This window comes from Miniopterus natalensis, chromosome 1 (assembly GCF_054644295.1).
Source record: "Miniopterus natalensis isolate mMinNat1 chromosome 1, mMinNat1.hap1, whole genome shotgun sequence".
NCBI classification, from domain to species: Eukaryota; Metazoa; Chordata; class Mammalia; order Chiroptera; family Miniopteridae; genus Miniopterus; species Miniopterus natalensis.
The window spans coordinates 23,998,002-24,011,156 of NC_142081.1; the positions used below are offsets into that span (position 1 = coordinate 23,998,002).

At 41.1% G+C, this 13,155-nt stretch overlaps 2 protein-coding genes across 4 annotated transcripts in view; both read left to right on the plus strand.

Annotated features, from left to right (window-relative positions):
- The window catches only part of LOC148094059 (cytochrome c oxidase assembly protein COX16 homolog, mitochondrial), a 37,307-nt gene extending 26,666 nt beyond the window's left edge, over positions 1-10,641 (plus strand). The window contains exon 6 of the transcript XR_015714909.1: positions 9,866-10,641. The gene's annotated coding sequence lies outside the window, so the exon portion shown is untranslated. The remainder of the gene's footprint in view (positions 1-9,865) is intronic.
- Positions 1-13,155, plus strand: part of SLC8A3 (solute carrier family 8 member A3) — a 162,374-nt gene that overhangs the window by 3,312 nt on the left and 145,907 nt on the right. The gene's annotated exons all lie outside the window — the stretch shown is intronic.

The window sequence follows — 13,155 nt, forward strand, 5'->3', positions numbered from 1 at the left end:
TATTTATTTAACCAAATAATTATTTAATCCCCACTTGAGGATATTTTTTTCATTGCTTTATGGAGAGAGTGGAAGGAAGAGAGACAGAGCAAGAAACATCAGTGTGAGAGACACATTGATTGGTTGCCTCCTGCATGAGCCCCAACCTGACTGGGGCCAGGGTTCGAGCCTGCAACTGAGGTATATGCCCTTGGCTGGAATTGAACCCAGGACCCTTCAGCCTGCAGGTTGACGCTCTAACCACTGAGCCAAACTGGCTAGGGAAAGGAAGATCTTTTAAATATATAGTGTTGGGACAAAAAAATATTCACGTGGCAAAAAAATAGAATCTTGACTTCTATCCCATACCACATAAAATCAATATTCCATTAGCTATATATCACATGTAAAAGATTAAAAATTTTTAGATAATAGTAGGTAATCTATTCAAAGCGGGAAAATCATTCTTAGATGGGACATAAAAATCATTATAAAGGAAAATATGGATAAGTTGTACTCTATTAAAGTTAAGAACTGATGTTCATCAAAAAGATAACATAAAGAAAAAGACACATTTTACCTGGGAGAAGGTATTTGCCACACATACAATCAATAAAGGCTTTGTGTCCAGAAAATAAAATGAACTTTTTATAATCAATAAGTAAAAGGACAAAGTCTTCACAAAAGAGGATATCCAGATGACCAATACAAATGTGAAAAGGGCTCAGCCTCATGAATCAGAGAATGAAATGCAAATGAAAACCACAATGAGGTACCACAACACATTTGACAGAATGGCTAAAATTTAAAAAAGAAGAAGAGCAGGAATTGGCAAGGACGTGGAACAACTAGAAATTTCACACACTGCTGGTGGAATATAAATTGGTTGCATTAATGTGGAAATGGAAATATGTGCCTATGCATCAAGATACATATATAAGATTGTTCATAGCTACATAATTCAATTCATAACAATAAAAAAATAAAATCAACCAAGTGTCCATTATCAGCAGAATGAAAAAAAGTAAATTTATATAGTGGAATACTCTACAATAATGAAAATCAAAGAATTATAGCTATATGCAATAACATGGATGAATTTTGCAATATGGAGTGAAAAAAGTCAAATATGAAAGAATATGTGATATACAGTTCCATTTATATAAATATTCAAAATAAACTGTTTAGAGATTCATGTTTCAATGGTAAACTTATGAAGAAAAATAGCAATTACTACATAGGACACAATAGTGTTTATCTTTTGGGAGAGGTAGGAGATAGTCCTTAATTTTGTTTTTTAGTATATCTTTATTGATTTCAGAGAGAGGAAGGCAGAGGGAGAAAGAGATAGAAGCATCAGTGATGAGAGAGTCATTGATCAGCTGCCTCCTGCACACCCCTAACTGGGGATGGAGCCCGAAACCCAGGCAGGTGCCCTGACCGGAAATCGAACCCCGATCTCCTGGACCCTAGGCCGATGCTTAACCTCTGAGCTGTGCCTGGCCAGGCAATAGTCATTAATTAACAGTTATATGGGAATTGACCTTGGTCAGGCCAAATCTGGCCTTGCCTTCAGTTTTTGTCAATCAAGTCTCATTGGAACACATCCATATCCTTTTGTTTACTATTGTCTATCACTGCTTTTGCTACAACAGAATTAAGCAGTAGTGACAGAGTTCATATGTCTGCAAAGCCTAAAACATTTACATCTGGCCCTTTACAGAAAAAGTTTGCCAACTTTTGCTCTGGGTGATGGTTACGTGAGTGCTTTGTGATCATTCATTGAACTTTATGGTTCTGACATGCACCTTTTTGTTTGTATTTTATATATCACAATTTTTTAAATTAAAAAGCAGTGGAATGTAGTAAGTGTTCTAATGAAAACATTTTCAAATCACTGTTGAAGTGTAGCAAGGGGTCAGCAGTGTTAAAGTGCAAACGTATGAGGAGTCCCCGAGGAAGTGATTGTGAAGCTGAGTCTAGAAGCACAAATAAGATAGTCGCAGCTGCCTGAAATGGGTAAGGACATTAGCAGCACAGGTACCAACATGTGTGATGGCAAGAGGTGTGAGAGAAGAGAGCGCATTTTGGAGAACAGATGCGGTTCGGTAAGGTGGCACCGGAAGAATGCTAGGAAGTGAGTCTGAGGAGGCAGCTGGGACCTTGACAAGTGACAGGTTCAGAGGTGACTTTGTGGACGTGGTGGTGATCAAAAGGCATCAAGCAGAGATGTGAAAAACTCAAGATTCGTTTCATTAAGATGATGTTTTCAACAGTAAGAGGATAGGTAGGAAGGGCACCACAGTGGAGGGGGAAAAGCACCTAGAAGACTTGTGTTTCCCAGAGAGAAGCAGTTTTAATAGGCCACTACTCCTGCAGCACATGCCAAGGCCAGTTAAAAGCCATTTTTGCATTCTGTTATGACTGTGATCACTGCTGCTGTACTGAACTGTTTATCTCAATATATCCCTCACATCTTTCTCAATTTGGACTTTAAGTTATTCAGCAGCTAATCTTTACCTTGCTTCTCAGAACTGATGCATGATCTTGACTTCTCAAATATGACTTTAATGCTTCTCAACAACCAAACTACCTTAAGTAACACTCCTCCAGGATTGACCTGGCCACCGAGACCCTCTGGTCACCCACCCTCCTCAGGCAATGTTCCCATCTGGCCTGTCTGGTTAAACTAAGACTATGATGCAACAGATGGGAGAAATGTTGAGGATGCCAACTGAGGCAAGCAGAGACAATAGAACAGAAGAGAGAATCAAGAAAGATTTGAAAATGGAACTGACCAGGTATGATTAGATGTGGCAATGAAGAAGAGGGAGAAACTGAGGTTCCAAGGTTTCTGAGTTGTGCTGGTACCAGTCTAGGGGAAATAGGAGGCAGAACGGGTTGATCTTATTTTGCTCATGTAACAAACGTCACTGAGCATCGTCTTGAGTCCTAGACACTCTGTGAAGATCTGGAAGTTCAGATGTGAGTAAGAGTGCACAGCCAGCTGAGTCTTCATTTGAGCTTCACAATAGCCCTGTTGAGTCCAGACAACTACCTATGTGGGCTCCTGAGGCTCTGAAATGTCCTCATAGTGAGTTAATGGTAAATCTGGGACTTGGCTGAAGCCTCTTTGTCTTAGGGCTTCTTCTTCAGCTAGATGAGGTGAAATATGGATGTGAACTGTGTGAGGCCTCAGAGGAACACATTTCCCCATCCCAGAGGTACTAGCAACAGTCAGATTCAAAGTAAAATAAAGGAGCAAGCTTGTGTTCATTATAGCCAAGCCAGGGTTGAGGGTGGCCAGCAGGCAGTGTCCACTAGCTAGCTCTCATTCCATGGTTGGCTTCTGCAGCAACCGTCATCAACTTCTCTTACTGCTCCTCCAGGCCTGTTTTGTTCAAGCCGTCACTCTTGTAACTCCCATGTATTACTTGGACAGCTACTAAGTGGTGGACACTGGGCTAGGTACCAGAACCACAAAATCAGACAATCTGTGTCCTCAAAGAACTCTCAGGCTTGTAGATAAAGGCAGGTTTATAAACCAGTGAGTGAAATGGAGAGTTTGGGAACTTTGAGAGACGTAAGGACATGGCATAGGGAGCACAGAGGAGGAAGTGATCCGTTCTCTTGGGATTCAGGGTTGAAAAGGAGTAGTATTGCTTTCAGACGGACAATTGAGCACAATATTCAGGAAGGGTAACAGCTCAAATTAAGGTACAGAGCCAAAAAAGTGTATTGGAGGTAGCTTTCTGAGATACTGCTATTTGCATGGGTGTTTTATTAAGCAGTTGACCATGTTGATATATAAGGCAAAATCACCTAAGAAGGTGGCAGTCTAAATAAGATTTAATACAAATGAGTATATGTTCCAAAGGAGTCTCCAGGTAAGAATCAGAATTAAAAGTCCACACAAATAGGTTTTATTATGGACTGACATCATACATGGGAATCAAAGGAAGAAAATTTTCCAAGGCGTGTCCACCTGTGTCAGATGCTTGAGACTTTATGTGAGAATAGAGAACTGATTATTGAGTTTAGCGACATGGAGGCCATCAGGGTTTATGGCCGTCATTTCAGAGGAGGAATAGGGATAAGTTGGAGTGGCTTGCAGGCAGAATGGGAAGTAAGGAAGTGAAAACAACTAATGCGGCAGGCTTCTGAGCAATGTTTTGCAGTTAAGGGAGGTAGAGAAGTGGAGTGGTAACTGGAGAGAGAAGACCAAGTAGGTTAAGGCCATGTTCTGGACAACCATTTTACACTGGCAGTGGGAATCCCTGAAGATTTCAGAACCAGAAAGTTCATTGAAAGTGTAGGGTTGGAAAGAGGAGTGTGGAAGTAATAACTCGAAGGAGATGAAGTTGAAAGGCCAGTGAGCAGGTAGTTCAGGAAGAAGGGCAGTAAGGGTGTGAACCTGGGTGGTGGCCACCAGGATGGAAATGCACAAACAGAACTGGGCCATTATAGAAGAACAGGCATTTCTGCTGAAAGAGTTTCAGCAAAGTGTCTGAGTCACTTAATCAGAGACAGAACTGTGGAGATGAAAGGAATGTAAGTATAATCTTACCTTACAGAAGGGGAAACCGAGACCCAAGAAATGAAGGCGTTAAAGCATGTATCTTATATGAAGAGAGATGTTCAATGTATTCACATACATTTATGTATTTATGCATTCAGAACATAAATGTACCTGAGGACACCCAGTTAGTGGTCCTGGATAAGATAATCAATCTGAGCACTTTGCTCCTTGGTCTTCAACAGTCCCCATCTGCCAAATGGCAGGACCTTTGGCTTTCCTCATTAATGTCTCTCAGGCATTTCCCAAAGGGCAGGGCCATCGTATGCATTATCAGAACTTGCTCCCTGCTCTGAAGGACATCAGATTAGACTGCTGGACTCCTGGCCTCTGCCCTGCATTTCTATTCTGTGGTCATCTTGATCCTATCAGCTCTCGCTCTGTCCTCTGCACAGCTACAGTCCTCAGTCAACCAACTCCCAGCTTCATGGTGCGGTGGTGCTGGCCTGCTGGCCTCTAGCTCTTGTTAGGATTTGAGCACCATTTGTTCATATTGCTGCCACCCACAGCTGCTCACCTCTGCATCACCTCTGTTTACAAGGAAATACTTCCTTTTACATTCAGTTCTTTTAGAAGGGGAATTGCTTGGTCTCTGGTGGCACAGCACTTTGATGTTGCCCACAGCCCACTCTTCCTGCTGAGTGTGCAGATGCTTGCTTAAAGGAGTGGGAGGTACTGGATGAAAGCATGGTCAAGGGCAGACCCATTGCCATTTCCACTCAGGCATCACTGCCAACTCCAACACAGGATGTCTGGTACCTTTATCACTTGTGGGCACCTGCTTTCCCACCGTATAGTTTGGCTATCCTGACCATGGGGTAGGTATTGCTCTCTCCCTAACTGCAATTTGAACCCTAACAAAGTTATTTCCCATAGGTCTTTGAGCCACATATGAAGCCAACAATGTGGTTGGGCTGTGTTGTGCGTCCTCATTGCAGGAAGCTTTGTTGCGAAGTCCCTTTTAACTTGACACTAGTCCGCTACTTAGGGCAAGATGCTTAACCACTCTGGATCTCATTTTCCTTAACTGGTGAGGGTAAAAACAGTACATATAGAGAGGAAGCATCTCAGCTCTGATGCACATAAGGAGTGTGTATGTGTGTGATCACATTTGTATGCTTCATATCAAATGTTTACATACATGCACAGCCACTTCAGTGGAAAGGTCTTTACAGAAGTCAAACTGGAATTTAAGTGAAAATGTTCCCAGATACTTTGCTCTCCTTTCTTTCATTTAGTTTCCTCTTCCTGGATCCCCAGAGTATGAGTGCTGTCTACAGGAAGATTCTGTACTCTTCTTAACCAGGAGAGAGAAAGCAAGGGAGGTTGGGGCAGGAAAGCTTGCTGGGGAGGAGAGGCAGGGAAAAGTTGAATGCTTACAGCCTAGTCTACTGTTTGAGATCTCCATCTTACTTTGGACTTTATCTGCAAGGTTACTTTCTGCATGTGGACACCGTGTGGAGGGAGTAATGAGGCCATTAAAAGGCAGGCTGACATCTATGGCAGACAGCAAGAGACCCCTGTGAGGCTGAGACTGAGCAAAAAGCATCGGTATGTAACCAAGGAAACAGCATGAAGGAGCTTCATCTGGGGCTTTCTGAACAAGAGTAAGGTGGATAGAGCCAGAGCTCTAGGTAGAGTGGAGAAGTGTTTATAAAGTGCAGACACTCAGCTTTATATTTGCTTATTCTCAGAGGGATGAAAATCAAGAAACTCAAAACTGGAGCGATTTTGTGTGTGTGTGTGTGTGTGTGAGAGGGGGGGGGGGGAAGGAGGGAGAGAGAGAGGGAGGGAGGAGCGGGGAGAGGAGAAGGGAATAAGTTGGGGTGATTCTATCCTTCAAGATGTGGTTAAGACTGATAAAAAGCCCCATACCTGAATCATGGAAATACTAAATTTCTCCCTAATACTTCTGTGAATTTCTAGAAGGGCCCATGGCCCTCAGGCTCCCCATTGACCCACACTTCTTTCTACTTCACTGAATGCATTCAGTTTATAGGTCTTTCCCACATCCTTTTTACCAACCTGCCTAAGTTAGAATCCAGTTTGCCTCTTAGCTACAATGTGACCTTAGACAAATTACTTAACCTGTCTGTGTTTTGGTACCTCACATTATGAAATGGGGAAAATATTACTACTTATATGTTTGCCTTGAGTATTATTAAATAAGTTAATTGCTATAAAGCATTTAAATACATTAGTGTGTGTAAAAAGCTTAGAATACCACTTGGCACATAATAAGTATTTTTACTATATTATAATTATGCTGACCTGATATTATACATCAAACCAGATGTTGAGCTCTGGCTCTTTTTTTTCACCTAAAACAGCCCTACTCAAAAGAGTGTGTGTGTGTGTGTGTGTGTGTGTGTGTGTGTGTGTGTGCTTGTGCATGCATGTGAGACAACTAAAGATCAGCAGATGAAGAAATTTGCATTTCATTTGTGCCAACAACTTAGAATTTCAGGGTATACAAATTCTCATCCTAAAAGTTCCTTAAATGTTTCCAGTTTGAATTTACTCTCTTCTCATTCCCAGCTCATCCCAGGTTTCCAGTCTTCATAAATGCAGAGTATTTTAGTAATCTGTTTCTTCACCTTTAGCTCTACTGATCTATGCATTCAGTCTCATCACACAGCCCCCCCAACCTATTGGTTAAAAATCTTCTTTTTAAATATCTTTTTATTGACTTTTTAGAGAGAGAGGGAGGGAGAAGGACAGAGATAGAAACATCAGTGATTCAGAAACATCGATCAGCTGCCTCTTACACACCCCTACTGAGGATCAAGCCCACAACCTGGGCATATCCCCTGACTGGGAATTGAACCAGCAAACTCTTGGTGCATGGTACAGTGCTCAATCCACTGAGCCACAGCGGCTGGGCTTAAAAACCTGCTTAAGCATGGTATTTTCTCCTGTAAGCACATATCATGCAGTAGATACGGTTCCTAATGGTTCTCATGAATTCTTTAATACTGAAGTATGTTGAAAGCAATCTGATTAGTTTATCATTTGAGCTATCAGCCTGGCTGTAGGTTTTGTGTAAATCCCCATTTTCATACGTCAGGCTACAAAAGTAGTACAAGAGACTGTGAGCCCATAAAGAGCAGAGATTGAATCTTATCCATTGTTACATTCGCAGCAGTGCGCAGTAGGTGGCTCAAAAATTGATATACAGTTGTCATTCATTGTCTGTCTCTTTTCAGTAGGAATAAAATACTTTCTTCTGGGAGAGCTTCAGGCCTGGTGCTTGTTTGCAGTGAGTGGGTGTAAAGTTGCAGAACTTCTTTTTTTTTTTTTTCCTGCAGAACTTCTTTACTCCCACGATGGTAAAGCAAGTGGTTCCTTTAGGGCTCAGTTATGTACCATAGACCCGAGCAATATGTTTTCCTCTGCATAATCCCAGGATGAATCATTTCACTCATGAGTAATTCTTATTCTTTTCACTCCACAGGATTTGATATCTCATTATGTTGTGGTAATAATTCCTCTTGATATTCAGTTTATTCTGTGGATAGCAAATAATTTAAATTTCTACCAAATTTAACAGTTTGACCATAGTTATTCCTCTAGTGGAGTATTCCTGGGAGAAGAGTGGGAGAGGTAGTTTCTAAGAGGGAGAAGTGACATTCTTTTCTCTGTAGACATGTATTTCTAAAATGGCAGATATCCGTTTGTTCGCTATACATTTTTGTTTAAAATATTTTTATAATAAAGTGCACGACTCTATTTTTTGATGTTTGACATCTTTTAAGCCTCCCCTTTCCCCCTTTGTCCCACATATGGGCACGCCAATAAGACATCCCAGGTGATCTTTCTTTGTGCCTGTGGAAGTTTAAACCAGGCACAGGGACCTTCGTGCTAGTCACCTTCCCTGGTCACCGTAGAAGCCCAAGCCAGTCTTCTTTTCCTGCTCTCCTAAGCCATTTTTGGGCCTGCTTGGGAGCCATTCTGCTCTCATTTTATGAATAATACATCTTTTCATACCTTCCGTGTGTGTGTGTGTGTGTTGTGTGTGTTGTGAGTGTGTGTTGTATGTTGTGTGTTGTGAGTGTGTGCGTTGTGAGTGCATGTGTGTTGTGAGTGTGTGTACACATATCGAAACCGGATTTTGAACGCTTCAGCTTGAATAGGGGTCCATCTTGACCTTAGAGTGTGTCTGCAATGATTTTATTAAATACTTAATGCATACAAAGGAATATTTTATATTTAAAGTATAAAAGTAGCAATTTTTAAAATTTCTAGACCTATCACTGAACCTAAGAAATAGAACATTACCAATATTTGAGGTGCTTTTCCCTGATTTCATGCTTCAGCCTCCATAAGCCAATCCCCATCCCAGAGAATCAGGGTATTAGTTACCCTAGGTATTTGATGATAGGATTTTCACTTCCCTTATTTTATTGTTACATTTAATCACAGATGTAAGCATTCCTAAATTACATATTGTTTTGTTTTATATGTTTATTAACTCAACATAGATGAAATCATACTGTCCGTCCTATTTGGGTACTTTTTCTTCTCAAGACCGTGTTTGAAAGGTTTACTCATGTTGACTCATGTAGCTGCATGCATTCATTTTCTCTATGTTGTATGTCCATTGTATTAATATGGTACAACTAGCTTATAGATTCTCCTTTCAGAAGAGATTTGCATTCGTCCCCTAGCTTTTGACCTTCCATGTAATACTGCTATGAACAGTATTATGTAATACATAAGCTCTGATGAAAACTCAAGCCTTTTTCCAGCATGTTTGACCAGGAGTGGAATTTGGATTATACAATATCCAGTTTTAATTCTTTTTGATAGTGGCAAGTTGATTTCTAAAGTGGCTGTAAAAATTTACATTCCAACTTTGTATCTGTCTATTTGGCTAAACAATTTTTCTAGCACCATTTATTGAAAGGTTTTTAACCTACTGATCCATCTTATCATCTCTGTCATAAGTCAAGTTCATATATACAGATGTTGCTTGATTTACCATAGGGTTATGTCCCAATAAACCCCATTGTAAGTTGAAATTGTCACAAGTTGAAAATGCATGTAATACACCTAACCTGCCCAACATCGTAGTTTAGCCTAGCTGGTTTCTACTTGAATGCTTATCACTTTCGCACCATTGTAAAGTTAAAAATTTGTAAGTCATGCTGCCTGTAGATGTGGTCTGTTGTCAGAGTTCTCTCTGTTGACTGATTTATTATTCTGTTTTTGTCTGTTTCTGTACAAATATAGTTTGGTCTTGTGAACATGGCTTAGTGATGAGCCTTGATATCTTGTAGAAAAGACTCCCATTTCTTCCTTTTTCCTCAGGGGTTTCCTGACCATTCTTGGTCCTCTGTTCATCCATAGAAACTGCAGGAACAGCTTATTGAATTACCAACTGACAAAACAGAGCAAACAACAGCCCAAAACTTGTTATGCTTCTTCCTGGGACCGAACTGAATCTATGTCAGTTTGAGGAGAATTGACATATTTACGGTATTGAGTCTACCTATAACTCCCCATTTTCAGAAGTCATCTGCATTGTCCTTAAAAAAGTATTACAGTTTTCCCCAGGAAGGGCTTGTACATTTTTGGTTAGATTTCTTTCTAGTTACTTCATTTCTATATGCTATTATAAGTGTAATCTTTTTCTAAATTAGGTTTTACATTTAAAAAGCTGTGTTTTGATGGTTGTATAAAAGAAACTGACTTGGCCCGGCTGGGTGTGGCTCGGCAGTTGAGCATCCACCTAGGATCCAGGAGATGGCGGTTCGATTCCCAGGGTGCGGGCTCCATCCCCAGTTGGGGGTGTGCAGGAGGCAGCCTATCAATGACTCTCTCATCGTTGCTTTTTCTCTCTCTCTCTCCCTTCCTCTCTCTGAAATCAATAAAGATATATTTTTAAAAAAAGAAACTGACTTGCCCTGCTGGTGTGACTCAATTGGTTAAACATTGTCCCATGCATTCGATTCCTGTCAGGACACGTGTCCCGGTTGCCACCTCAATCCCCAGTAGGGGGCATGCAGGGGGCAGCTAATCAATGTTTCTCTCTCCCTCTCCCTTCCTCTCTCTGAAATCAATAAAAAACATGAAAAAAAAAAAAAGAAAGAAAGAAGAAAGAAAATGACTTGTTTATCTTGGTTTCGATTCGAAATTCCGTTTACAAAACTTCAGAGAGTTTACAAAACTCTCATTCCAATAATTTATAAATTATTTTGATTTTTCTCTGTATCTCTAAATAATAACAGTCCTGATTCTTCCTTTCCAGTCCTTGTATCTTTTGACTCTTTATCTTTTCTTTAACTGCCTAGAACCTTTAATACAATGTTGTGTAAAAATGTCTTGTTCCTGATTATAAAAGAGAAGGTTTTACCATTAAGTAGGTATTGTAGACTTTTTGTAGATACTCTACATTGACTGATGGTGATCCTGGGAGCACCCTTTGGTTGCCTGACAGTGAAACAGTTGGGACTGGGAACACTGCCTCTCCCCAGCTCAACTGGAGGAGTGAGCCTGAGCTTAACAGTACCAGGACTAGATGCTCTCCTTCCTCTAGGTGCCTGAATCCAGTTTCCCTGAGATGGTCAGTGAAAGTGAAGATATGTGACCATGCAAAGACTTGAACACAGATTTTCATAGACACAAGCTAAGTGTCCATCCACTGGTAAAGGATAAACAAAATATGGCATCACCCTGCAATGGAGGACCACTTGGCAAAAAAAAAAATGAGTACGGACACATGCTACAGCATGGATGGACTGCAAAGCCCTTATACCCTGAAAAGAGCCAGTCCCGAACACACTGTATAATTCCATTTATGTTAAATGTCCCAAAAGGGCAAATCTATAGGGATAGAAAATACGTTAGTGTTATGTAGGGCTAGGAATGGACTGGAAAGTGGCTGTAAATGAACATGAGGTTTTTATTTAGGGTGATGGAAATGTTCTAAAACTAGGTTGTGGTTGATGGTTGTGCAGCCATAAATAGAGTAAAATTCATTGAATGATACACTTAAAATAGGTGAATTTTATGATATGTGAATTATATCTCAATGAGACTGTTTAAAGAAAAAAAGATCAATAAAAGCAGCTGATGTTTTATGATAATTATCTGACTGTTTTCTAAACCTAGCCATCTTGGTGTCTAGGCCCTGACTGATTATCCCCTGTGTGCAGGCTGCTCTGATGCTTGCATGGAAGTTAGGATAGCGAAGGGGCCAGAGATCATGGCAAACAAATCACTGAGCAGCTGCCATCTACTCGATAGCTTGCTGCCTAAGTCCTAACTGTACTTCCTACACCAAAGGCCACTCCTACTCTTAAATAATAATAAACCTTGTAGCAAGGCTACAGAGTGTACATCTCCCCTACTCCCGGGGTAGAACCACACCTCTATCCAGCAGTGCTCTGGCGCCTGCTCATCTCTGTACTGAATTATGAGAAAAAGAAGGAATTGGACCTTGTATTGCTTCAGTGTTCCAAGTTTTCCCCCTAAAGCATACAAAATCAAAAAAGCTGTTCCATGTGTGCATATCACATGTGGTGGATATTGAATGATTGAAATTTTTTCAATCTGTTGAGGTGATTATCCTATATTTCTCCTTTAAGATGTTAATGTGGTGAATTACACAGATTAATTTTAGGTTAACTTTCTGATATTAATCCAATCCTCCATTCTTGAGATAAAACCATCTTGGTCAATGTAGCAGATGCTGTTGGTGCCCCACCCATATCCCCTGGGTCCTTTTTACCAGTTTGGTGTACCCATCCCCCAGCTGCTGCCAGTGATGTTGCTAACAGGTCACACCCACGTGATTCGGGCTTGCCCCTCCTGTCTGATTGAAATTGCTTCACTAGAAGATACTTATTTAGAAGTTATACCCTATAGTGATCCTAGAGATATCTGTGGTTGAAACACCATGTGGGGTCTCTAGAAAGCACCAGGAGAATTGCAGTGGACATGTCAACCAGCCACAGTCACTGGTTACCACAGTGCTGATGTAATGCGCTCATGAACTGAATGGCCATGATGGCAGAGATAAAGGCTTTTCGTGGGCACAGAAGCATGGCATCCTCATCAAAGCTGACCTTGCTACCACTGCCACCATACCTGTCAGTAACAGAGACTGATACTGAGCCTTTGATCGTGCATGAATCTTTGAGACCGACCAGCCACTTAGTGGCACTTGATTACATAAGACCCCCTGCACCCTGGAAAGGGCAGCAATTCATTTTGAATAAGGTGGTCATATTTTCTAAGTATGAGTTTACCTTTCCTACTGCATTGACTTGGTCAGCACCTCTACTCGGGTTCACAGAGCATCTGATTCACTGACATGGGATCTTCGTCATACTGTCACTTCAGATCCAGGGACTGAATTTATCAAAGAAGGCAGTGGGCACATGCCTGTGCGATTCACTGGTCCTGCTACATTCCACATCATATGCTGCTAGCCTGACGGAGCAATGGCATGGCCTCTAAGAAACACAGCCGAAGCAACAGCTTTGGGATAATGTCCTACAAAGATGGAGCACTGTCCTTCCAGACACTGTGTATGTTAAAGCAGAGGATGGCAATTTATGGTTGAGAGGCCAAACCTGGCTTGCTGCTGTTTTACA